Source organism: Neoarius graeffei, chromosome 2 (genome assembly GCF_027579695.1).
Source record: "Neoarius graeffei isolate fNeoGra1 chromosome 2, fNeoGra1.pri, whole genome shotgun sequence".
Taxonomy (NCBI): domain Eukaryota; kingdom Metazoa; phylum Chordata; class Actinopteri; order Siluriformes; family Ariidae; genus Neoarius; species Neoarius graeffei.
In genome coordinates this window covers 121,426,178-121,450,430 of record NC_083570.1, presented here as the reverse complement: position 1 = coordinate 121,450,430, position 24,253 = coordinate 121,426,178, and the positions used below count along the sequence as shown (strand labels likewise).

The 24,253-nt window shown below is 42.8% G+C and overlaps 1 pseudogene; it reads left to right on the top strand.

Moving 5' to 3' along the window:
- The window catches only part of LOC132870857 (CMP-N-acetylneuraminate-beta-galactosamide-alpha-2,3-sialyltransferase 1-like), an 82,344-nt pseudogene that overhangs the window by 7,950 nt on the left and 50,141 nt on the right, over positions 1 to 24,253 (top strand).

Below are 24,253 nucleotides of genomic sequence, written 5' to 3'. Positions count from 1 at the left end.
GAAAAACTCCCTCAGACGACATGAGGAAGAAACCTTGAGAGGAACCAGACTCAAAAAGGAACCCATCCTCATTTGGGTGATAACAGACAACATGATTATAACATTTTTAACAGTTTTAACATGAAGTCTGTTTCTTTGATGTTAAAACTCTTCATTGATGGAAACTTGAGTGCAAAACTGTTCATAACAACTGCAGTCCTAAGCCATAAAAGCATAACTGTAAGTGGTCAGAGCGTCTTCCAAATGTGACTTTCAACTGTCCATATGGGGCTGTCCTCCACAGGAGCGATGTGATGAGACTCCAACCAGACACAGGGCATCAGGATGGATTGGGCAGGTCCGAGAAGCAAAAGAGGTCAGCACCTCGATCTCAGGATTGACATGTAACTCAGAGGGACAGACTGAGGGGGGAGAAAAAGAGAGAGAGAGAAAAAACACAGGTTGTTAGGCATGCCCAATGCCACCTGAATAAGTAGGAACTGTATACATATTGCACTGAGTACAAGCAGGGACTCCGGCAACTAACTATGACAGCATAACTAAAAGGGGAGAGCCAGAAGGTAACACAGGCATGAGGGACCCTGGGACATAAAGCAGCCAGCCACTACACCGTCAACAAACTCGAGTGAGCAAGCGAGTGGGGGACTGACAGCATCCATACATCCCAGTTTACCAAAACACTCTGCCTGAGGATCCTCCAGATCGACACCTTTACCTCATAAACACCATTAACACAAGGCTTGACTAAACAGATATGTTTTCAGCCGAGACTTAAACTCTGAGACTGTGTCTGATTCCCGAACACTACTTGGAAGGCTGTTCCATAACTGTGGGGCTTTGTAAGAAAAGGCTCTGCACCCTGATGTAGCCTTCACTATACGAGGTACCAGCAGATACTCAGCCACTTCCCAAGTATAATATAATCATTCAAGGTAAGGAAGAATGTTCCAGTAAATATGAAGGTCATGAAAATTTGACCCTAAGCACAGGACACCATGGATAAGCATTAGGACGACAGTAGAGTTCCTGTGATAGTATCATGTGCTATTGTTTCACTATGTGTATTGGAAATGAAAAGTGTCTGCACATGTTTTGTCCTGGAGGATCCCACAGGCAATGTAGTACAGAACTGTCATGAAGCATGGAGCAGAGTTTCACACTGACATGATTTGTTTGGTATTACAAGATGTAAATGACTGTAAGAGGTGTCATTATTTATTCTTTTATTTTTGAATGCAACACTAAACTATACAAAAATAAAGGACACAGAAACACATAATACATGTATTTTGCAAGGGTTCAAATTGTTTGTGTTTTTGGTTCATTGTACATTGAGTGATAAAGTAGTCTGATGGAACAGAGCCCATGCTGGAGTTACAGCAGCAGGAGTCACTTTAGGGTGAAGTATGAAGTGTTTTGGTGGTTGAAGTGCATTTTGCACCGAAGGTGAACTGATGTGTTCAGGGTTTTGAATCACATCCATGAAATGTCTCAGTCAGTATTTTGGCCTCATCACAGGACTGAGACAGCTCTGTTCTACACACACTGCTTTCTTCCCTGTACATGCGACCTCTGGGGAAAATGATTCATTAAAGCGAGACGGCCTTTCGATTTCATAACATTGGTGAAATTTAGTTCCCTCTGAAATGTGGTCATTGTGATATATGTTTATTTCTGTAATATCTCAAAAAAATATCAGGCCATTCTGTGGCTGGGAAGTTATTTAATTTGAGGGGATGAAAGCAAATAATGTGCATGAAATCACACACTTCAAGCAGTCAAGCAGACAAAGGTTTTCATTGACCATGCACTAACCCAGTTACATCATTTTGCTGCAAGACGAGGAGCTGATCACAACAGCATTCACATTGCAACTTCGATACTCAAGTTGTGGCAGAAAATATGACATAGCCAATGGATCCTACACATCAAATGTAAGTTTATTTTGCTTCTCCCTGTTGTAAATATTGTAATTAGTGAAGTACAGTGCCTTGCAAAAGTATTCATACCCCTTGAACTTTTTCACATTTTTCCACCTTACAACCACAAACTTAAAGGTTTTTATTGAGATTTTATGTGATAGACCAACACAGAGTAGCACATAATTGTGAAGTGAAATGAAAATGATAAATGGTCTTCAAAATTTTAAACAAATAAAAATCTGAAACATGTGGTGTGCATTAGTATTCAGCCCCCCTGCATCAATACTTTGTAGAGCCACCTTTTGCTGCAATTACAGCTGCAAGCCTTTTGTGGTATGTCTCTACCAGCTTTGCACATCTAGACACTGAAATTTTTGTCCATTCTTCTTTGCAAAATAGCTCAAGCTCAGCCAGATTGGATGGAGAGCGTCTGTGAACAGCAATTTTCAAGTCTTGCCACAGATGTTCAATGGGATTTAGGTCTGGACTTTGACTGGGCCATTCTCACACATGAATATTCTTTGATCTAAACCATTCCATTGCAGCTCTGGCTGTATGTTTAGGGTCATTGTCTTGCTGGAAGGTGAATCTCCTTCCCAGTCTCAAGTCTTTTGCAGCCTCCAACAGGTTTTCTTCCAGGATTGCCCTGTATTTAGCTCCATCCATCTTCCCATCAACTCTGACCAGCTTCCCTGTCCCTGCTGAAGAAAAGCATCCCCATAGCATGATGCTGCCACCCCCATGTTTCACAGTGGGGATGGTGTGTGCAGGGTGATGAGCAGTGTTAGTTTTCCGCCACACATAGCACTTTGCATTTAGGCCAAAAAGTTCAACTTTGGTCTCATCTGACCAACGCACCTTCCACACGTTTGCTGTGTCCCCTACATGGCTTCTGGCAAACCGCAAACGGGACTTCTTATGCCTGTCTTTCAACAATGGCTTTCTTCTTGCCACTCTTCCAAAAAGGCCAGATTTGTGGAGTGTATGACTTATAGTTGTCCTGTGCACAGATTCTCCCACCTGAGCTGTGGATTTCTGCAGCTCCTCCAGAGTGATCATGGGCCTCTTGGCTGCTTCTCTGACCAGTGCTCTCCTTAGATTAGATTAGATTAGATTAGATTAGATTAGATTAGATTAGATTAGATTAGATTAGATTAGATTAGATTAGATTCACTTTATTCATCCCACATCGGGGAAATTCACGTGTTACAGTAGCAAGAAAATGTCAAACAGATAACAAATAAAACTGAAATAAAAATTAGACAAACAAAGGATTAAATACAGAGGGCTATTTGCATTATCTACTGTGAAAAAGTATAGAAAAATTGCCTTCTTGAGAGGCTCGGAAAAATTGCACATTACAGGTAGACTCTGTATATATACACACACACTATATATATATATATATATATATATATATATATATATATATATATATATATACTGGGTGCGATTTGCTGGGGGGGATGGTGGGGATCATCCCCCCCTCTGGTTTTTATCTCTGCTGAAAAAAAATCCTCGGGGACAACCCCGTCAATAAAACAAACAAATAAAAAAAAAAGTTGACATGACAGGCATGTTGTGACACAGTTTTCTATGGTCTACATTGCACTCACTTTCAAAATGACCTGAAGTGGCAGCTTTGATGTTCACGAACGTCCCCAGCAAATAGATACATTGTAGATAATAACAATATCCAGAGTGTGAACGTGGATTTAGCGCCATGAATCACATCCTTACTGATGAGCGCAACAGAATGAATGTATCCATACTGACAGCCTTCTTTTCCTCGCTGTCAATGGGTCAGACGTGCGTTCCTTCCCTGCTGAGAAATTCGCAGAAATGTGGATTAAAGAAGGGTGAAACGCGGCGGATAGCGCACCGACGGGAAAGCAGAAAAGGCCACATGAACTGCGCCATCAGAGCAAACTGTTCATTTAGTATTCATGTATTTTAGTGATTTTCGAGTCACTGTCCATTTAATCCGGAGGGAGAGAAACATCACAGCAATGCGACAAGCAATGCGAACTTTTGTGTTAGTGTTCGTGTATTTAGTCAGAGAGATAGGAAGATGAATTTACTATCTCTGGTTCGTTTTCATTTAGTGTTTGTGGCAGCGGGGGCGTGGTCAAGCATCGGTCTGTGACAGGACGGCAGGACAGAACTGATTTCACACAACTCGCTTTTATTCAGCTTTTCAGCTTCTATCTGCACTCTCACACACGCACACACATCAGTCGTCTAGTTGTGGAGAGAGCTCCCGCTGCTCTCGCTCTCTCTTCTTAAATAGGGCGCGGTCACTGGGAAGACACAAACACATTAATTAACGACAGGTGTAGTGATTCTGCCATTTACCTTCCCTGACTCCGCCCTCCTGTCACAGACTGATGCTTGACCACGCCCCCGCTGCCACAGTGTTATTCATTTGATATCATCGGATGTTATTGAGCTGTTAGCCAATTGTTACCTTAGTTTTGTGACGTTTCATGTTTTTTTTTTTTAAACATCCCCCCTTCTGGTTTTTTGACAAATCGCACCCTGTATATATATAAAAGTATGCATAAAAATAGTTTAAGACCTACCGTATATTATTGCACATAATTGCATCGATGAGAGATGGCAGAGGTAGCAGTGGTGAAGTAGTGCAAATATAACGACAAACAGGTTATTGGTGCTACGTTAAAAGTTGTTGGTGTCTTGCTCGCTCTTTCAGTTTAGGTGGATGGTCATGTCTTGGTAGGTTTTCAGTTGTGCCATACTTTTTCCATTTTTGAATGATGGATTGAACAGTGCTTCTTGAGATGTTCAGAGCTTGGGATATTTTTTTTATAACCTAATACTGATTTAAACTTCTCCAGAACTTTATCCCTGACCTGTCTGGTGAGTTCTTTGGTCTTCATGATGCTGCTTGTTCTTCAGTGTTCTCTAACAAACCACTGAGGCCTTCACAGAACAAGTGTATTTATGCTGAGACTAAATTACACACAGTAGGACTCTATTAACTAATTACATGACTTCTGAAGGCAATTGATTGCACTGGATTGTATTTAGAGGTATCAGAGTACAGGTGGCTGAATACTAATGCACACCACATTTTTCAGATTTTTATTTGTTTAAAATTTTGAAGACCATTTATCATTTTTGTTTCATTTCACAATTATGTGCTACTCTGTGTTGGTCTATTACATAAAATCTCAATAAAAAACTTTTAAGTTCGTGGTTGTAAGGTGGAAAAATGTGAAAAAGTTCAAGGGGTATGAATACTTTTGCAAGGCACTGTACATGCTGCAATTAAGAGTAACTTTGTAGAGGTGTTTAAATTAGCGAAGGTGATGTCCGATGCTGTAGTATGCTCTGGCCCCATCCCAGTGTGGTGTAATGATGTAGCTGACAGCAGGTTATGTTTGCTGAACTGCTGGTTGTCCAGGTGGTGCTCTGAAAACAGTGTGGGCTTTATAGATAATTGGCATAGTTTAGAGGACAAAACTGGCCTGTTAGGGCGGGATGGTATCCATCTCACTCGGGAAGGTGCTGCTCTCATTTCTTGCAGCATAGCTCATAGTCTCAGAACAGGCCGAGTTAATGCAACGATCCAGAGCCAAGGCCAGGGAGCAGACGAACAGGCTAAACCAACTGTCTGCTCGCTGCACAGAGTCGTCACTCAGGGTCCACTACATCAAGACTGGCTTGGGAGCTGTAGTCAAGAGCGTCCATGTTTGTAGTCCATTTCGAGCTGTCACTCTCAACATTGTTACTGACACTTGTTAATGATCTTATTATTGATCAAGGGTTTAATGTGCTGTGTTTCACAGAAACATGGATTAACCCAAGCGAATATGTAGCAATAAATGAAGTGAGTCCTCCTGGATGTAGTTATATGCACCAGCCTCAACTAACTGGTCGAGGAAGAAGCGTTTTGTGTGTGTGTGTGTTTTTTTTTAATAATGATTATCTAGACGTGACACAACCTGGTTATAAATTCAATACAAATAGTTATTCATACTAACATAACATATGTAGCCTCCAAAAAATAAGTCTACTCAGTCAATTCCGTTATTTATTATTTACATAAGTTCCATATTCTGCTGTTAAAAGTGCTAGACAATTAAACTTGAATTGAGAGACAGAGGAGGTTAGTGACAGCACAGACACAGGAGGAGAAAGGGGTGAGGAGATACAAGGACAGGCACGAGTGCGGGGAGCGGGGAAGTTGGCCCCTGTCTCTGTGGGGCTGGGGTAGGGGAGGGGAGGGGAGGGGCGAGGAGAGGGAGATGGAGAAAGTGAGAGACAGAGAGAGACAGAAAGAGAAGCTGCAGGAGTACCTGCTCCCTGAAATGCCATCAGGTGGTCCTCTGCCAGCTCTGAGAGAACTTTGACTCTAGTTTGCTGTTTAGAGCTTCAAAATGTGTTAGAATTACCATCGGCTGACTGTCTTGGGACATCAGAAGGTGCTAGGTTTTCTATGGTTATCTTTTTAGGTTGAAGTGTGAAGCCTCCAGGACTGCTCTTACTCATTTCAATATTTTATGGGCCTCACACACACACACACACACACACACACACACACATGCGCGCACACACACACAGACACACCTGAGACACACCCAGGCTCTCACATACACCCCCCCCAACATACAACTGTTTCAGCTTGCTACAATTATTTTTGAGATCATGCTGTAATTATTGTCTTATTTAGCATGAATTTATGATTGTTATATATGGGAGGTATTTTAACATAAAGGGCAGCATGGCGGTGTAGTGGTTAGCGCTGTCACCTCACAGCAAGAAGGTCCGGGTTCGAGCCCCGTGGCTGGCAAGGGCCTTTCTGTGTGGAGTTTGCATGTTCTCCCCGTGTCCGTGTGGGTTTCCTCCGGGTGCTCCGGTTTCCCCCACAGTCCAAAGACATGCAGGTTAGGTTAACTGGTGACTCTAAATTGAGCGTAGGTGTGAATGTGAGTGTGAATGGTTGTCTGTGTCTATGTGTCAGCCCTGTGATGACCTGGCGACTTGTCCAGGGTGTACCCCGCCTTTCGCCCATAGTCAGCTGGGATAGGCTCCAGCTTGCCTGCGACCCTGTAGAACAGGATAAAGCGGCTAGAGATAATGAGATGAGATTTTAACATTAAGCTCCTTTAAGCTGAGCCTAAGTACACTTTGAGTTTACATGTTTAGAGGAGCTCATGTGTATGCAATCATCTTGCATTCACCACCACTGATTTTTATTGGAAAGGCATTTCAGACACAGTCTCAGTGTTTAAGTCTCAGCTGAAAACATATCTGTTTAGTCAAGCCTTTTGTTAATGGTGTTTATGAGGTAAAGGTGTAGATCTGAGGATCCTCAGACATAGTGTTTTGGTAAACTGGGATGTATGGATGCTGTCAGTCCCCACTCGCTTGCTCACTTGAGTTTGTTGATGGTGTAGTGGCTGCTGCTTTATGTCCCAGGGCTCCCTCATGCCTGTGTTACCTTCTGGCTCTCCCCTTTTAGTTATGCTGTCATAGTTAGTTGCCGGAGTCCCTGCTTGTACTCAGTGCAATATGTACAGTGGTGCTTGAAAGTTTGTGAACCCTTTAGAATTTTCTATATTTCTGCATAAATATGGCCTAAAACATCTTCAGATTTTCACACAAGTCCTAAAAGTAGATAAAGAGAACCCAGTTAAACAAATGAGAGAAAAATATTATACTTGGTCATTTATTTATTGAGGAAAATGATCCAATATGACATATCTGTGAGTGGCAAAAGTATGTGAACCTCTAGGATTAGCAGTTAATTTGAAGGTGAAATTAGAGTCAGGTGTTTTCAATCAATGGTATAACAGTTAGGTGTGAGTTGGCACCCTGTTTTATTTAAAGAACAGGGATCTATCGAAGTCTGATCTTCACAACACACGTTTGTGGAAGTGTATCATGGCATGAACAAAGGAGATTTCTGAGGACCTCAGAAAAAGCGTTGTTGATGCTCATCAGGCTGGAAAAGGTTACAAAGCCATCTCTAAAGAGTTTGGACTCCACCAATCCACAGTCAGACAGATTGTGTACAAATGGAGGAAATTCAAAACCATTGTTACCCTCCCCAGGAGTGGTCGACCAACAAAGATCACTCCAAGAGCAAGGCGTGTAATAGTCTGCGAGGTCACAATGGACCCCAGGGTAACTTCTAAGCAACTGAAGGCCTCTCTCACATTGGCTAATGTTAATGTTCATGAGTCCACCATCAGGAGAACACTGAACAACAATGGTGTGCATGGCAGGGTTGCAAGGAGAAAGCCACTGCTCTCCAAAAAGAACATTGCTGCTCATCTGCAGTTTGCTAAAGAGCACGTGGACAAGCCAGAAGGCTATTGGAAAAATGTTTTGTGGATGGATGAGACCAAAATAGAACTTTTTGGTTTAAATGAGAAGCGTTATGTTTGGAGAAAGGAAAACACTGCATTCCAGCATAAGAACCTTATCCCATCTGTGAAACATGATGGTGGTAGTATCATGGTTTGGGCCTGTTTTGCTGCATCTGGGCCAGGACAGCTTGCCATCATTGATGGAACAATGAATTCTGAATTATACCAGCGAATTCTAAAGGAAAATGTCAGGACATCTGTCCATGAACTGAATCTCAAGAGAAGGTGGGTCATGCAGCAAGACAATGACCCTAAGCACACAAGTCGTTCTACCAAAGAATGGTTAAAGAAGAATAAAGTTAATGTTCTGGAATGGCCAAATCAAAGTCCTGATCTTAATCCAATTGAAATGTTGTGGAAGGACCTGAAGCGAGCAGGTCATGTGAGGAAAGCCACCAACATCCCAGAGTTGAAGCTTTTCTGTACAGAGCAATGGGCTAAAATTCCTCCAAGCCGGTGTGCAGGACTGATCAACAGTTACCGCAAACGTTTAGTTGTAGTTATTGCTGCACAAGGGGGTCACACCAGATACTGAAAGCAAAGGTTCACATACTTTTGCTACTCACAGATATGTAATATTGGATCATTTTCCTCAATAAATAAATGACCAAGTATAATATTTTTGTCTCATTTGTTTAACTGGGTTCTCTTTATCTACTTTTAGGACTTGTGTGAAAATCTGATGATGTTTTAGGTCATATTTATGCAGAAATATAGAAAATTCTAAAGGGTTCACAAACTTTCAAGCACCACTGTATATGTGGCATCGGGGGCGTTGCTGAGCATCAGTCTGTGAATGAAGGGTGGAGTCAGGGAAGGTGAGTGGTCCTGTCACTACACCTGTTGCCAATTAATGTGTTTATGTGTCTCCTCCAGTGACCGTGCCCTATAAAAGGAGACTGAGAAAGGGAGGTCGGCGCTGGGGTGAGGCAAATGGACAGGGGTTGGGCATTGCAAATTTACCACCTCGATCGATTAAAACGTTGGAATGAGGAGGTCTCCATGGGATTAGTGTCAGTAATCCTGAGAGAAAACGGCCTTTTCCACACTGTTTGGCTTACACCAGTTCGTCACACTTCCTTTTGGGTTGTTTGGGGCGCCCGTTACATTCAAGCGGCTTATGGACAGGGTCCTCCGCCCCCACACCACCTACGCAGCCGCGTACCTCGACGATATTATCATATCCAGCAATGACTGGCCGCGGCACCTCGAACACCTTAGGACCGTCCTAAAGTCACTGAGGCAGGCAGGTCTCACAGGTAACCCAAAGAAGTGTGCAACTGGGCGGGTGGAAGTACAGTATCTGGGTTTCCACTTAGACCATGGGTAGGCGCGTCCCCAAATTAATAAGACGACACTGATTGCAGCCTGCCCGAGGCCCAAGACCAAAAAGGGGGTGAGACAGTTCCTGGGGCTGGCTGGCTACTATCAGAGGTTCATACCTAATTATTCAGATGCCACCAGCCCGCTGACTGATCTCACTAAAAAGGGAGCACCAGATCCGGTCCAGTGAACGGAGCAATGCCAACAGGCTTTCTCTAGGGTAAAGGCTGCACTGTGTGGGGGGCCACTGTTACACTCCCCTGACTTTTCTCTCCCCTTTATTTTACAGACAGATGCATTGGACAGAGGGCTGGGGGCCATTCTGTCCCAGAAGGTGGAGGGGGAGGATCGTCCTGTGCTGTACCTTAGCCGGAAGCTGTCAATGCGGGAAGGCAGGTACAGCACGATAGAGTGCCTAGCCATCAAGTGGTCAGTCCTTGCCCTCCGGTACTACCTATAGGCCGTAAGGTGAACCTCGAAAAGTCCTTCCAAAAAGGGATCCCGCTCTGACCTCTCCGAACCGCACACGCTTCAGTTCATAAAAAAGAATGAGTTGTGGTAAGATTACAACAAACAGTTCGCGTCACAGAATCGCGCTCATCTCATCTCATTATCTCTAGCCGCTTTATCCTTCTACAGGGTCGCAGGCAAGCTGGAGCCTATCCCAGCTGACTACGGGCGAAAGGCGGGGTACACCCTGGACAAGTCGCCAGGTCATCACAGGGCTGACACATAGACACAGACAACCATTCACACCTACGGTCAATTTCGAGTCACCAGTTAACCTAACCTGCATGTCTTTGGACTGTGGGGGAAACCGGAGCACCCGGAGGAAACCCACACGGACACGGGGAGAACATGCAAACTCCACACAGAAAGGCCCTCGCCGGCCCCGGGGCTCGAACCCAGGACCTTCTTGCTGTGAGGCGACAGCGCTAACCACTACACCACCGTGCCGCCCAGAATCGCGCTCATTTCTTAAATCACAACATTTAATAAAGAACTAGTATCTCCAAGGCGTATGTACATATTCGGCAGGCATAATAACACTTTGGCTCGCGAGAGGTGCCACGGTTGAAACGTCATCAGACTGGATGAATTGGGTAGCTGGTAGCTACCAGCTGTGTTTGGTAAAAAGAAGCAGCATGGCAGCCACCGGAGTAGCAGTGCTATCATCCAGCAGTACCGAAGAAGAAAACTCGGCCGAAACTGTTGAAAAAACTAAATCTTCGACACGTAAGACTTGTTATATGCACATATCTTCTGTAAAGCATGAAAAAACACAGAATTTGGTTGTACTTTTGCTGGTGTGTGTGTGTGTGTGTGTGTGTGTGTGTGTGTGTGTGTGTGTGTGTGAACTATAATGTGTTGTTTATGTGTGTGGGTGTGAGTAAAATAACATTCCAATACATAACTTCCCCATGCCTATAATATTCCAATACCATAAATGACCAAAATGCAGTGTTTGAGTTAAGGACTGCCCCCCCCTTCTGTCTTCATGCCTGTTGCAAAGATTTTTGACAATAAAGTACACTTTGACTTTAATAGGGTAATGTGTATGTTTGTATGGATGTCATAGTATGTCTGTGTGCTTTGATGTTAATATGCCACTGAATACCAGTCCACCAGGAAAAATGAAGTCTGACTGTTTGTCTGCCTATCTATCCATCCTTTTTTCTTTTCTTTTGTACAAGGCAAGTTGCAGGAAGCTGCTGAAGTAAAGGATGACCATAGCATTCTCGTTCACATCAAGGACAAAGACTGTGTGGCTCTGGAGTGATGCCCTCCACCAGCACTGCAAAAGGGCAAATTATCAGGCTGCAATCATGAGGTCATGTGTGAAAAAAAAAAAACATTGGCGCTCCATCTCCCGCTGGATATGGTTGGCATCTGGAAGATGGAAATCTACAAGTGACATGGATGACAAGAAATCCAGCCCCTGACACTGTTCTGCATGTGATACACTGTGGTTGCAGAGGGAGTGCCTGTGAGACAAACAGATGCTCCTGTGTCTCTGCAGGACTCTGTTGTACAGACTTGTGCAGGTGTTCCAGCTGTTCAAACACAAAGGAAACAGAAAAGAAAGATGATAACTGCCCTGACACTGACACTGACAGTATGTCATGTGGTTTTTACCTCTATTCTATTCCATTGATATCATTATCATTAATTTTATTATGATGTTTATTTATATATGTATATAAGTTTATGCCAGTCAATGTATACTTGTTATGATTGTTTTTATGTGTTGTATATAGTTGTGAGTGAATAAATGAACAAATGAATACCTGAATGTTCCTTATCATTGATAATTAGAATTATTTCCATTTATTGATAAAAATGACAACATGAAAAGGTCTACCTTGTCACCCACTTGCATCATTGTTCTTTGTACTATAAATAAAGCACTGTTTGGAATCCATTTAGCCCACTTTAGAAATACATGAATGGTTTTCACTGATAATTAAATTGTTTCCATTTATTGATCAAAATGACAACATGAAAGGTCACTTGCATCATTGTTCTTCGTGCTATAAATAAAGCACTATTTAGAATCCATTTGGCCCACTTTAGAAATACATGAATGATCTTTATCATTGATAATTATAATTATTTCCATTTATTGATGAAAATGACAACATGAAATGTCTGCCTTTATCATCTACTTGCATCAATGTTCTTCGTGTTATAAATAAAGCACTGTTAAGAATCAATTTGGCCCACTTTAGAAGGATATTTTGGGAGATTCCTTTATGTTGGTTACATTTGACAACACCAGGCAGGCTGTCATTTTTCCAGTTTGTTGTCGTAAATCAGCTACGCAATTGATTTAGCGCGGTCACGTGGTGTCTCGTGACGTCAAAATCGCATTCAGCTCTGAGGAAAATAGTTCTTCAGAAAATGTCTCGATTTAAAAAACGAGTGCGATTCTGTGATGCGGAAAGTTTGCTATAAGTGTAACATTACTTGGTCCTTTTTATCAGCTAAAGAGCATGTGGTTCAGAGACGTCGGAGCGACCTAAAACGAAAACGGGGTTCACGTTATGGTCCACTACTGGGACGCGCTTTCAACCTCTGTTCAGACCACGCACCCCTCCAGTGGCTCCACCGCATGAAGGATGCCAACGCGTGGATCACCCGTTGGTATCTTGCCCTCCAACCATTTAAATTCAAGGTGGTCCGCAGGCCAGGGGTGCAGATGGTGGTGGTGGACTTCCTGTCCCGTCGGGGGGGGGGGGGGGGGGGGAGTCAGCTTCAGGCCGGACGGCTCCCCGGCCTGAGTCGGGTGGTGGGGGTATGTAGCAGCAGGGGCGTGGCCGAGCGTCTGTAGTGAAACGTGATGTCATCGGCAGGTTCCCCTTCTTGTGTACCACGTGTCGGTCTATTTTTAGACCAGGAAACCCCCAAAGTGAGAGAGTCATTTCTCCTCGTATATGGGGGCCAAAAAAATTGTGAAAAATTTTGAGTTAATCTTTCAGTTAGCTAGATTTATTGGTATTAGCTAGATTTATTGGTATTATTTTTATCGCGTTCTATCCGCCATTGCTGATAATATGTGCCACGTCACACGTCACGTGGTACACAAAAAGGGGAACCTGCCGATGACATCACGCGCAGAAATTAAAAGGGTAGGTGACTTTGGTCGCAAAATTAATATACTTGTCGTTGTCAAAAAATTATGTTTGATATATCATTTTGAAGATAAAAGATTTCTCTATCTAGTGATACCATTTATATATGTTGTCAAAATATATTGTATTTTATGCCAAAGAATACATCCAATGGTGGAATGGCACTTTAAAATGCCATATGGTAAATGCTCATATGTCTGTTTTCTTTTGAAAAATAGTGTGGAATGTTTTAGCCAGTGAGAAGTCCCATATTGGGCAGGCAATCAGAAGTCTGTGTTTCAAACAAAGAAAGTCCATTCACAATTATTTTAATAGTTCGCATTCCAGTTAGATACAGGTCTTTTTTATTTGAATGGAATCCGTCAAGACAGGCAAATATTATCTAAGCAAAAAAATCTAAACTGAAGAAGGAGGTTTGTAATCAGAAAATTGCCACAGATGCCTGGCACTCAGCTATCTGTAGCCTACTCACTTTCAGCATGTGATTCAACATTGTGTCTGTAAGGAACAAATCAAAAGCCACCTTAAAATGATAGTGAAGGAACTGAAAAAGAGACACACACAACTTCCAGCAGAACAGATAACCAGAAAACAAGGTGAACTCACAGAATGTTGAGATTTTGTTTTTCTGCTCTATCAAGCATAACTGACAAGGGAGATCTCAAATCTCAAGCAGGAACTACACAACAGAAATGTAATTGTAGAGACATTAAAAACAAAAGTGCAACCTTCTCCTGTCCCCTTAAACACCACCCACACTGACCTCATAGCCTACACCAGAAACCTCATAGCCCACCCCGAGGCCCTCATCACAACCCACCCATAGGCCCTTATCATAGCCCAAACTAGAGTGTGGTGTCATGATCTGATTGAAAAATGTAACATCATCTAATCACATAGCTATAACACACTCTTGAATATGAATATATACTCATGTTTGTCTTAAATAAACTAAGAAACATCTTGGAACAGCTGTGTCTGTGTCAGTGACTGCTCCAGGATATCCATGAGGCAGAATCTGTTAGGCAGCAGAGGTCTACATTCCTAGATTATACTTTGTCAATTCAACCTCTTTTGTTACAGACAGATCAAAACCGATCAACAGGGTAACTTCAACACCTTATGGAAAATTACTGAGCAGGATAGCCAAAAGAAAGAACAGATATGCAAGCAAAGATAAGTTTCAAGAAACTTAACTCAAAACTGGGAATCCAGCTGTGCAAGCATGCTAAAGAAAAATCTCATCTCATCTCATTATCTCTAGCCGCTTTATCCTGTTCTACAGGGTCGCAGGCAAGCTGGAGCCTATCCCAGCTGACTATGGGCGAAAGGCGGGGTACACCCTGGACAAGTCGCCAGGTCATCACAGGGCTGACACATAGACACAGACAACCATTCACACTCACATTCACACCTACACTCAATTTAGAGTCACCAGTTAACCTAACCTGCATGTCTTTGGACTGTGGGGGAAACCGGAGCACCCGGAGGAAACCCACACGGACAACACGCAAACTCTGCACAGAAAGGCCCTCGCCGGCCGCGAACCCAGGACCTTCTTGCTGTGAGGCAACAGTGCTAACTACTATACCACCCCAGATGACAAATTATGGAATGCATATTTGTCAACATTTCCTTCGAACATTTGCATGCACACACACACACGCATAGCATAAAGGGTTTGTCATCTACCAGTGATAGTAGTGTGGCCACACCCACGAACGGGGCATCTGACAAACTAAGAGCACCTGACCTGTCCTTTGCTTAAGCAGTTGGAGGAAAACCGTCAAATGTTAAATGCAGGAGCATGAGAGACATCAGTGCATTTTAATATATGAAATTTAATATGCATAATTTTTGGAAGATGAACATCAGAATTCTCATATTTTCGGCATTGTTGTGCATCACCTGCTTGTTGCTGTACTGCCTCATTGTTGGTCTGGGTAGCTCAATACATATCTTTCCGGTGAAGATATGTGCATATTCCAGTGAAGTGCAGTGTATAAAAAATGATCCATGGTTCAGAGAGCGCTACGACAGCCAGGTGCCAAAACTTATGAACAGGAGAAACAGCAATCTTGGCACTCTCACACTTGACTGGTGGCTGGTAAGAATGAATGAATCCATACTGCTCTTTTCTTGTTTATTTGATTGTTATTTTGTGTTTCTTATCTGTGTGTGTGTGTGTGTGTGAGATTGATATCTACAAAATGCTGGATTATTTTTATATTCCGCTTGGTACGTTTTCTTGCTGGTACAGTTAGCTGGAGTGAATTGAACTAAATTTAGCTGATAAAAGGGAAGCTATTATACTCAGTGTTTCCCACAGACCAGGTAGCAATTTGTGGTGCTCCACTGTGCTGATGAGGGAATCGTGCGTGGTGGTGTCGTGGCGGTCGGTGGAGTCGGTCATTGGGGTGTATGCAAAGTGTTTACAGCGGGCGGTATTCAAACACACAGTATTTTTCTTCAGAGTCACCTGCTGGGACTATTTTAAAGCTACAAGAAGCATTTGAGATTATTCAGTTCAATCTAAATTCTTTTAAGTTCTTTAAGAGAAGACAGCGAAAACAATTTTTACCAGAACCCTGCCTGGTTTCATTCCTCGACCCAACTTTACATTACAGGGCAGGCCATTAGTTTGCTGGGCTTGATGTTGGTGGAAAACTTGTCTTTTAAATTTATGAAAATTACTCACCAAAATTGAAGTTAAAGTTTAGTTTTTACTAGAGATGCACCGATTGCAATTTTTTGGGCCGATTCCGATTTTCCATGGAGTGTGACCTGCCGATACCGATTTTGGCTGATTCCGATTTCGTTTTTTTCAAACCACTTCACAGCACACACAAAGACTATTTTCTTTTTATCTTTTCTTTAATAGAACATTCTGCCAGATTTTCAGTAATAAATTTTCAACACCTCAAAGGTTGAAAACAAACAAAAAGACATTGTTCTTTGTAAAATCTTTCTTCATGTTTGGTATTAACATATTAATTCCTGAAATAGGAAATTCACACAAACATTTTTTCTTTTCCCATCCAATATCTGGCACAAAAACAACTTCCCCCTCATATATTATTTGCCTACTGCTATGGAACACACTTTCATAAGCCTATTTAGATCTGAAAACGTATGCCTTATAGAACAACCCATTTCTTCATTCAGTATCAAAATACAAAAATAATTTCCAGTCATACTTATACCATAGCCATTCTATCATCTTTGTCAATTGTGTATTTGTAGAGTAATTTCCAATGGAATCAAGTGCAACCAAGGCTGTAAAACAAACAAAAAGACATTTTTTTCTTTCTCTCTTTGTACAAATCGAACTAGATGTTTGGTAATAGGCTAACGTATTAATTCCTGTAATGGGAAATTCACACAACCACAAACGTTTTCTTCTTTTCACATCCAATATCTGGCACAAAAAAAAATTCACTATATTTGGATATCCAAATATAGTGATTTTTTTTTTGTTAACGGCTCGCGCGCCGGAGCCAGTCAGGCACGCAGGACTGACACTGTTCTGCACAAGCGCAACACAATCGCACTAGAAAGCATGTTCAAGCTGCCAGTGTAGCTGCAGTCTTTTTACTTGCGAATTACGAGTATTTCCACTTTCATCTCTATGTGATACACAAGTTTTGATCGGCAGAAAATCGGCATATTTTAATTTTGACCGGCCGGTCGCCGGTCATGGCCGATCACGTGAAAATTGGCCGATTCCGATCAGCAGCCGGCCAATCGGTGCATCTCTGGTTTTTACTTTAGTTTTTTGCCTTTTTGGTGGCAATCTTTCAATCATTCTTTAGTTGACATTCAAGGAATAAATTGCAAAAAACAAGCTGGAGGTTTTTATTTTAAATATTGAACTCAACACTTACCTCAACCAATACTAAAATGAAATAAATAGTATAATCTCATCTCATTATCTCTAGCCGCTTTATCCTGTTCTACAGGGTCGCAGGCAAGCTGGAGCCTATCCCAGCTGACTACGGGCGAAAGGCGGGGTACACCCTGGACAAGTCGCCAGGTCATCACAGGGCTGACACATAGACACAGACAACCATTCACACTCACATTCACACCTATGGTCAATTTAGAGTCACCAGTTAACCTAACCTGCATGTCTTTGGACTGTGGGGGAAACCGGAGCACCCGGAGGAAACCCACGCGGACACGGGGAGAACATGCAAACTCCACACAGAAAGGCCCTTGCCGGCCCCGGGGCTCGAACCCAGGACCTTCTTGCTGTGAGGCGACAGCGCTAACCACTACACCACCGTGCCGCCTAAATAGTATAATGTAACAAAATAATAATAAAATATCATAATTATATGTAAGAAACCACTTAAGGTAACACCAAGGCAACTAACAATAATGAAAAAGGATTACCCTAATTGGTGCAAACAGGGCCGTCGCAGGGGGGGGGTGCGAGGCCCTGTGCGAACTTGAAATGCGAGGCCCTAATCTTTGACATGGATGCGTAATTGCGCATGAATAACAGTCGCACGGATGCAACTATTCTAGTTCTATTGCACGCATAATCTCGCTGCAATACGTTTTATCAAGTAGAATAATACAGCATAATCATGCACATAGTCTCAGCTATGACTTTTTGCTATTTATTTCAAAGGGGAAAAAATCAACTGTGCAACGAGTGGCTACAGTACATCAAGTCAGTTCAGTCACTTTATTTTTGGCATCTTGACATTTTAAACAAGCAGATTAGGACACTTTTCATTCATTATATACATTTATTAATCACAACTATACACAACTCATTTTACTTATTATTTAACTTATTTACAACACTAACCGGAACAGATGAGATGGACTCACCATGCGTAAACTGCGCAGAAACTAATCACTTCAGAGTCACTTTCCTTGCCTTCTTGGCCGCAAACTCAGCAATAAGATCTTTATAATCCAGTTTGGATGCAATGTCCTTTTCAATGGACAGCAGGGCAAGCCCGCACAGTCTCTCCTGTGACATGGAGGTGCGCAAATAGTTTTTAATTAATTTTAACTTTGAAAAGCTTCGCTCGCCCGATGCCACCGTTACTGGGAAAGTCAATAGGATCCTGAGCGCAATCTCACAGTTAGGGAAAGTTCCTTCAATCCCTTTGAGGTAACGAAGTGTTTTTATTGCTGTAGTTGTTCCCTTTGGGATTATCTCTCGTAGTATCCTCAACTCCTGGAAGAGGTCCTGATGCTAGTTGCTGCCACAGCATCACTGGCAGTACTGATAAATTTATCCAGCGATCCCCGCAGTAACTTGTGAAATTCCTCCTTCTTTTTAAATTTTTTCCTCTTCTCAGCACCCGATTCGTGCTTGCGAAATCGGTCGCGTTCTCTTGCCGTCGACATGTTTACTTTCCCCCGCTTTAACTTTCCTCCTCTCCCGTCTTCAGTGAGGAAAGTAATGACAATGAAAAACTCGCTTTGTTTGGATTTGTTTTTTATTTGTTTGTTTGTTTTTATGTGACATCTCATTGATACAAAATCATACATAACTAATGTATTTATTTTAAAAAATAATAATAATTAAAAAAAAAAAAACAGCAAGATTTAAGGCGCGAGGTCCCCTAGTGGCGCGAGGCCCTGTGCAGTTGCACAGTTCGCACAGCCTATGGGACGGCTCTGCGTGCAAAGCCTGCATGCCCTATCAGAACATTTAATTCTGCGTGGCTTCCTGAAAAAAAAACTCAAGTGCCCTATCGTAAGGGAAGTCAATGTTGAAGCGGGAAAAACGGGATAATGCAATAAGGCCGGTTCCTCGCGTCAAGCTGCTACTGTCTGCATCAAAATTGGTTTATTGAGGTATTTCACCTGACGTCACAGGGTCACGTGACACCCCGGTGTCCGCCATTTTGGACGGCAAGCTAGCTAATGTCAACAACAGTAGCTGGTATGTTACTGTAGCAATGTTTACGTTCAGTCATTTGGATGACTGTTAAAACCTTTCAGTCTCAAGTTTTTCCTTTACTGGATTTACTAGTTTACTGAGCCAGCCGGCCCCGGAGCGCTCGCTAGCCAGCCAGCCGGCCCCGGAGCGCTAGCCAGCCAGCCCCGGAGCGCTCGCTAGCCGGCCCCGGAGCGCTCGCTAGCCGGCCGGCCCCGGAGCGCTCGCTAGCCAGCCAGCCGGACCCGGAGTGCTAGCCAGCCGGCCCCGGAGCGCTAGCCAGCCTGCCCCGGAGCGCTAGCTAGCCCCGGAGCGCTAGCTAGCTAGCCAGCCGGCCCCGGAGCGCTAGCCGGCCAGCCGGCCCCGGAGCGCTAGCCAGCCGGCCCCGGAGCGCTAGCTAGCTAGCCAGCCAGCCAGCCGGCTCCGAAGCGCTAGCCAGCCGGCCCCGGAGCGCTAACTAGCCCCGGAGCGCTAGCTAGCCAGCCAGCCAGCCCGCCCCGGAGCGCGCTCAGTAAACTAGTAAATACAGTAAAGGAAAAACTTATAACGGGCCATGTCTCAACAGACTAAGAAGTTATTTCAATGACATTTAATAACATTTTGTTTATCCTGAGGACCGAAAGTAAATGAAAATGTGAACAAATCTTAGCTGTCAGTGAACAATCCTGGTGGAAGCAGGTAAACGTCATTCTCCAAGCCTGCTAACCTCAATTTTTGCAAATACCTCTCCCTCTGCTCGCCCTGTAAATGCCCTACATCGCTGGATAGTGAAGGTGTTTTCTGCATCTCGCTCCTTTTTCTTTTGTTTTTCGTTTGTCGCCTTCCTCGCATTCAAACTGATTCGAGCCGTGCCGTCCAAAATGGCAGTGTCACATGACTTGGTCACGTGAGTGAAATACCTCAATAGCCTGACTCAGGGATGTCCGTTTCCTGTAAGCCAAGAAGGCTATGATAAAGCTCATCACGAGCACGACGTAGGCTACCTTTTAAAATAAGGGATTGGAAAGCGAATCGGGAAGGCTGCGTTATTTTTAATTAGCCTAACCAGGGCCGTAACTACCATTGAGGACACCGAGGTCATGTCCTCGGCATTTTTTTCCCACGGTATTTTTTTTTTCACTCAGAAATGTGAAATTAATATATGATGAAAATCGTTCTGACTTTGATCGGTGGAAAATTCTAAATTCAGCTTGCATCCCCCTGTTCTCATTTGTTTGTCTAAAAATAAAGTCCACATAATCATTTTTAAACGAAGCCGAAATATCCGACATTGGAAACATTTCATATTAGGCAGCCTCGCGATAGTCAGCTAAGCACCACGGGATACACAAGAGCTGAGAAGTGTTCTCATCAAGGTCCGACTCCGCAGCCAGGCAGTTTGTCAATTAGTCGTGGAATCTGAAAATTGACATAAGATGAAGAAGTCTACTACACTAAAACAAACCAAACTCAGCTTTGGAAAGTCAGCAAGTGAGAGAAAAAGAAAGAGGGAAGAAGGGGAGTTAATTTTGCCAGTCACTGACAGTTATGTGCCGGAATGCTTATGATCATTAACAGTGCAATTTTAATTAGCATTTCAAGCAACAACAGTCGAAGCCACTTAGCTAGATAGGATTTTCGTTTTCCAGGCGGCACAAACTCTTTTATTCTCTCTCTCGATTTGATTTGGTGCGTTTCAGATCAGAAAAGGCTGGGCAGTCGTGACCTGTTGTTTATGAAGTTATTGGTGCTGACGAGACTTGAGCTATTTTGCCAACTTACCAGACTATAGGCTAACGTGAACACAAGACACTGTTGTTTTGATCATTGGTTGTATTTTCGAACGGAAATGAAAACGGGTAGCAAACTTATTATGTTCACATTTTATTTACAACATGATGCACCGCCTCTGACTGCTTTCTGTCAATCATGAAGAGCCCAGCCGCGTTCACAGCTCCTCCTCCAATCACCAGCTGGAGATGAGCCTCCTCTCGGGAAGTCTTGTCCCGCCCCTCTTATTGACTCCCATCTCCAGTGAGGCTCAGTCTCCGAATGTAGCGTTTTAGTCGGTTTTGTCCAATAACCGTCGAGTATTTTGCTATTGAAAAGGGCAGATATTTTTTTAAAAAGCAATTGAAGTCTATTCAGGCTCGGCTAGATTACGTTGTCACTCTCACTCACTTATTCTCACTCACGCACACACACAATACTTTTGTGATCGTGCAGTTTTGAAATTGTTAAAATAAACATGTTCACCATGTTCATCTTGTTGGGCTTGTGATTTTGACTCGTTTCCAAAATGTATGAAAAGTCACCATATTAGGACATTTTTTTTTTGCAAATAAGATGTATCGCAATGTTTGACCTTGGTATTTGAAAAATCCTGGTTACGGCCCTGAGCCTAACAGGCCTATTTGCAGTCCGGGTATATGCGCACTGGCAGGCCTGTGTACACGCCTCTCTCTCTCTCTCTCTCTCTCTCTCTGTGTGTGTGGGTGTGCACGCACATGAATGAGAAGAAAGAGCACTATGAATGAACGGAACGATACGCAATGGAAAATTTTTTTTTTTCAAAATCGCGAGTCTGATTGTGTGGCGCTAGGAATCCATTGTGTGGCGCTGCGCCACACAATGGTCTATGTATGGAAACCCTGATGCTGCATTGGGGAAGGGAACCTGAAAAGGAACAAGCATAGCATTGTGTCACGATTCCTTTTCTGGAACTTTCCACAGCACCTAAGATGGCGCAACAACGAAGAGAAACTATGACAAATAAATGAAATCTGTTGCAGCTCCAAATAGTATTCACTTTTAACTGAAATTATGATTCAGTTGAATGTTACTTTTAGAGTGAAGATGTTTTAAATTTGTAAAAGTTTGTTTCTTTGCCAACTGATTTTTTCATCACTGGAAAAACAGCAAATTGAACTGCTATTCTTGACAGTAATAAATATCACCAGTCTATAGTTCTAGTCCCTGTGTGATTAGTGGGTAAAAGTACATTTTAACTTAACTTGGTTTTATAAAGGGCAGAAATGTCATTTTAACCTCAAGTTGAGCTCTCTCATACACACACACACACACACACACACACACACACACAATATATATATATATATATATATATATATATATATATATATATATATATATATATACACACACACACAGTGCCTTGAAAAAGTATTCATACCCCTTGAACTTTTTCACATTTTTCCACCTTACAACCACAAACTTAAAAGTTTTTTTATTGAGATTTTATGTGATAGACCAACACAGAGTAACACATAATTGTGAAGTGAAACGAAAATGATAAATGGTCTTCAAAATTTTAAACAAATAAAAATCTGAAAAATGTGATGTGCATTAGTATTCAGCCCCCCTGCGTCAATACTTTGTAGAGCCACATTTTGCTGCAATTACAGCTGGAAGTCTTTTGTGGTATGTCTCTACCAGCTTTGCACATCTAGACACTGAAATTTTTGCCCTTTCTTCTTTGCAAAATAGCTCAAGCTCAGCCAGTTTGGATGGAGAGCATCTGTGAACAGCAATTTTCAAGTCTTGCCACAGATACTCAATGGGATTTAGGTCTGGACTTTGACTGGGCCATTCTAACACATGAATTTTCTTTGATCTAAACCATTCCATTCTAGCTCTGGCTGTATGTTTAGGGCCATTGTCTTGCTGGAAGGTGAATCTCCTTCCCAGTCTCAAGCCTTTTGCAGCCTCCAACAGGTTTTCTTCCAGGATTGCCCTGTATTTAGCTCCATCCATCTTCCCATCAACTCTGACCAGCTTCCCTGTCCCTGCTGAAGAAAAGCATCCCCATAGCATGATGCTGCCACCACCATGTTTCACAGTGGGGATGGTGTGTGCAGGGTGATGAACAGTGTTAGTTTTCCACCACACATAGCGCTTTGCATTTAGGCCAGAAAGTTCAACTTTGGTCTCATATGACCAACGCGCCTTCTTCCACATGTTTGCTGTGTCCCCTACATGGCTTCTGGCAACTTGTTATGCTTGTCTTTCAACAATGGCTTTCTTCTTGCCACTCTTCCAAAAAGGCCAGATTTGTGGAGTGTACGACTTATAGTTGTCCTGTGCACAGATTCTCCCACCTGAGCTGTGGATTTCTGCAGCTCCTCCAGAGTGATCATGGGCCTCTTGGCTGCTTCTCTGACCAGTGCTCTCCTTGCTCGCTCTGTCAGTTTAGGTGGACGGCCATGTCTTAGTAGGTTTGCAGTTGTGCCATACTTTTACATTTTTGAATGATGGATTGAACAGTGCTTCTTGAGATGTTCAGAGCTTGGGATATTTTTTTATAACCTAACCCTGCTTTAAACTTCTCCAGAACTTTTAGCCCTGACCTGTCTGGTGAGTTCTTTGGTCTTCATGATGCTTTTTGTTCTTCAGTGTTCTCTAACAAACCACTGAGGCCTTCACAGAACAAGTGTATTTATGCTGAGAGTAAATTACACACAATAGGACTCTATTAACCAATTAGATGACTTCTGAAGGCAACTGATTGCACTGGATTGTATTTAGAGGTATCAGAGTACAGGGTGCTTAATACTAATGCACCCCACATTTTTCAGATTTTTATTTGTTTAAAATTTTGAAGACCATTTATCATTTTCGTTTCACTTCACAATTATGTGCTACTCTGTGTTGGTCTATCACATAAAATCTCAATAAAAAACTTTTAAATTCGTGGTTGTAAGGTGGAAAAATGTGAAAAAATTCAAGGGGTATGAATACTTTTTCAAGGCACTGTGTGTGTGTGTATATATATATATATATATATATATATATATATATATATATATATATATATATATATCGTCTCATCTCATCTTTATCCACTTATCCGGGGCCGGGTCGCGGAGGCAGCAGTCTGAGCATGGAAGCCCAAACTTCCCTCTCCCCAGACACCTTGGCCAGCTCCTCGGGAAGAACACCGAGGCGTTCCCAGGCCAGCCAAGAGACATAGTCCCTCCAGCGTGTCCTGGGTCTTCCCCGGGGCCTCCTCCCAGGGGGACATGCCTGGAACACCTCCCCATGGGCATCCAGGAAGCATCTGAAAGGTATGCCCGA